Genomic DNA, 3482 nt, shown 5'->3' on the forward strand with positions numbered 1-3482 from the left:
GAGGTGCCTGAGGGGCCTCCTCTGCCCTGCTCACCCTGCTTCCCACGCACCCCGAGGCCCTGGTTGTTTACCTGCTGTCAGTGATAAGTGCATATTCCTTCATAACATTTTATTGGGAGACCCATGCCAAAATTCATACTGAAAAAAATATATTCAGGGTCCAGCTTTGGTCCTGGTCCCTGCGTGTTAGGTGATATTCACCCACGCACCCCGAGGCCCTGGTTGTTTACCTGCTGTCAGTGATAAGTGCATATTCCTTCATAACATTTTATTGGGAGACCCATGCCAAAATTCATACTTAAAAAAATATATTCAGGGTCCAGCTTTGGTCCTGGTCCCTGCGTGTTAGGTGATATTCAGGTCTAAAGAAGGAGGGTGTTTGGATGAAAACCGATTTCATCAGTTTTTAGGCTGTTTCCCAGGGACTGAGTGACTTCTGAGGGAGCCTATGAATGGTAACTAAGACGCATCTACTATTGATTATGCTTCCGCTGTAAAAAAAAAAAAAAAAAAAAAAAGCAAAGGGTCTGCACAATGAAAATCTGAATGTTGTTGGAGAGCCATTGAATTAGACCAGCAATAACATATAAGGCAGAAGTGTTCTGCTTTGGGTTCACAACCCCCTATTAAATAGTAACAGTTACAGGACCTATCTTTTAAAAGTTTGAGTGCAAGGGTTGACAGTGGTTCATTGGGCCATTAAGCTTAAGAGGAGGTGATCTAAGCAGAAAAAAATGTAGGTTGCGTTTTTGGATTAAGATTGAACACATGATACTCTCGACAGTTTCCTTCCAGTTATCTGTGTTAAGTACCAGAAAAGATTTATACACTTACAGTATTTATTATCTGGTATCTCTAGCTTTATAATTTTAAGGAGAGGTATGGAAACTATGCTGAGCGTTTGGTATTTGCTACCATGTTTGATTTCTGGCTTGTGTCTGCTTTGGGGCTTTTCTTGACGAAAGTCTATAGAAGCACTGTAGAGACTGGCACAGTCTGTGGCTTTAAAGGACGTGCAAAACACTGTCAAAGTAATAGTATGTGAAATTCTAAGCTCTTTGTTTTACAGTCCCTTTAATCCACCATTTCTTAAGGACGTGGAGGTGCCCCTGGCTATCAGCTGGCAGAAGTGTGCATTTGGTCAGGCAGTGAACTAAAGTGGGAACTGTTCTGGGTTAAAACCATTTATTTTTCTTCTGCTGGGTCAGTTTTAATCTTGATCATTTCCACATGCAATCACATGAATTCTTGCTTTAGCACAGGAAGGCTATGGTGCAAGAACAGAGAGAGAGCAGCTCAGGGTTGTGGGAGTGAGGAAAACTGCTACATTGGACAGGAATGCTGTCTCATGACACTTTAAATATTAGGTAATAATTTCAAAGATATTGGAATGTTTCTTTTGACTCTCATCTGTTGACTTTTTATCTGTTAATGCAATTATCAGTTTACTTTTAATAATGACACTGAATCATATAGGGTGTTGGTTAACCATTGTGAATACCAACAAACTAACAGTAGTGATGATTTGTTTTGTGAATACAAACTAACAGTAGTGATGATTTGTTTTGAGATCTAAACAAATTATTCTCTCCACTTTCTTACAACAGAAGGTCTCATGCCGGCTTCTCAGACTAGCACTATCAAGAAGTGGGTATCAAAGCAAAACACTTTACCTGCACTTACACTGGAACGACTTGGAGACTGAGGGTCTAAATGCTGATATCAAAGGCAGCATTTTCCCCTTTTGTCAAATAAACTGTCTCAAGATTAGAGTTGGATAGAGGATTTAATAGGAAATAGTGTTAATTGGGAAATGTTAATCTATCTTAATTTTGTTTTAATAGAAGCATTTAAGTGGGTTGTAGAAGTTGCTGTGAAAGTCATGCTAGGAAGGTCTTTTCAACTTCCAGAAGGAGTTTTTGGTTAAAGAAAAAAACCCAGCAAATCAGAAGCACAGATTTGTTCTTGAAACGGTTGGGAATCTGATAGTCAGGATACTCGCCTGGGGCTCAAGACGCCGTGCTTACTGACTGGGAGCAAAGAGCCGAACCTGAATCCCCAAAACATCGCTTGGTCTGGCCAAGAGCCTAATTGCTTTTCTCAGCCAAGACAAAGACTTTCATGAAGAACTCTTTGAAGGGTCTTTGTTTCATTCAACCGTGCAGTGGTAATTCTTTATCTTAAATTCATGACACATGTAAAACCAGGAAGGAAAATTTTCCTAAAATGAACAGAGATCATGAGAATAAGAGGATGGGAATTCCCAGAGACCTGGGAATTAGGGCATTAGGTTGAGTTTATCCAGGTATTTCCTTCTCTCGGGTAAGCCATGCTTATCTTTCTCATAGGGCTGGTTGTTTAAAATGCTGAAAATAGTCTCTATTTTAAAGAGTTACCGTAATCTGTGCGGTGTGTGTAATAGAGGTTCCTGAGTGAGTTCTTAGGCATTTACTCTATTACACCAAATGTTTACATACTTTTTTGTTGATACAGTAACAAAGTGTAGCAGCTTCAAATGCATGGCACTGAACAGCATCTGTAGTTACAACCTCTTCAGCTTTCTAATATTATTCAAAGTTTACCTTTTGTCTTAACTCATTTGTCGTAGATGCTTTTCGTCAGCTCAGTACAAGAAGCTATTATATCATTAATACATATGGGGAGGATTGCATTGTAGCAGTAGAGAACAGGTAGGAATAATACACTGCTTGTGCACTAGGAATCCTGTAGAATTAATGTTGTTGACTTTAAAAACAAAACAAAACCACAACAAACTTGAAGAACCACTTTTCTGTCATTATTAGAACTGCTAGCTTGCGTTCTTCCAATGCCTGACATAGATTTTGCACTGTTTTAACTGTGTGGGCTGTAATGTAGGTTAGACTTCTAATATAGTTAAAGGCATAGGTTACCAATGCTTTGCCCACCTTCAGTTTGATTTAGTTCAAATGAATAATACTCCTGACAGTCCTCTCATGATACATGTTAAACTTGCTTCTTAAAATTAATGCATTTACATGAGTGGGAAAAGTGGGGGGGGGGGGGGAAGCTCAATTTTAATTGTAAAATCAAAATGTACATCCATAAATATTTCCAGGAAATTAATTTCTTAAGAATTTTTGAGTTCTTGCATCCTTTCTTTATATCTTTCTCCGTCTTGAGCACTTTCTGATCAGTTCTTCAGCTCAATGTCTGTCATTGTCTGTTGAGGATCAAGTTCCGCATAGGAGAGTGTTCAGCTTAAGAAAGCTTTGGTTTAAGCCTATGAAGACATTTTCACTCCTTCTTGCAGTTTCAACATTGATTTAATTTCCTGGTGATACATTTTTTCCAGAAAAACAGATTGCAGGAGCAGGCAATTTGAGACCTCAGACTTCCCACTGGGGAAGGAGATGCTTCAAATTGTTCTGAATGGCAGTGCCTGCACCTTACAGTACTGAAATGATACTGAAACAGCAGAATTCTCCAGGAGTCTTGTATGG

The sequence above is a fragment of the Aptenodytes forsteri genome, unplaced genomic scaffold (assembly GCF_000699145.1).
Source record: "Aptenodytes forsteri isolate BGI_AS27 unplaced genomic scaffold, ASM69914v1 Scaffold179, whole genome shotgun sequence".
Classification (NCBI taxonomy): domain Eukaryota; kingdom Metazoa; phylum Chordata; class Aves; order Sphenisciformes; family Spheniscidae; genus Aptenodytes; species Aptenodytes forsteri.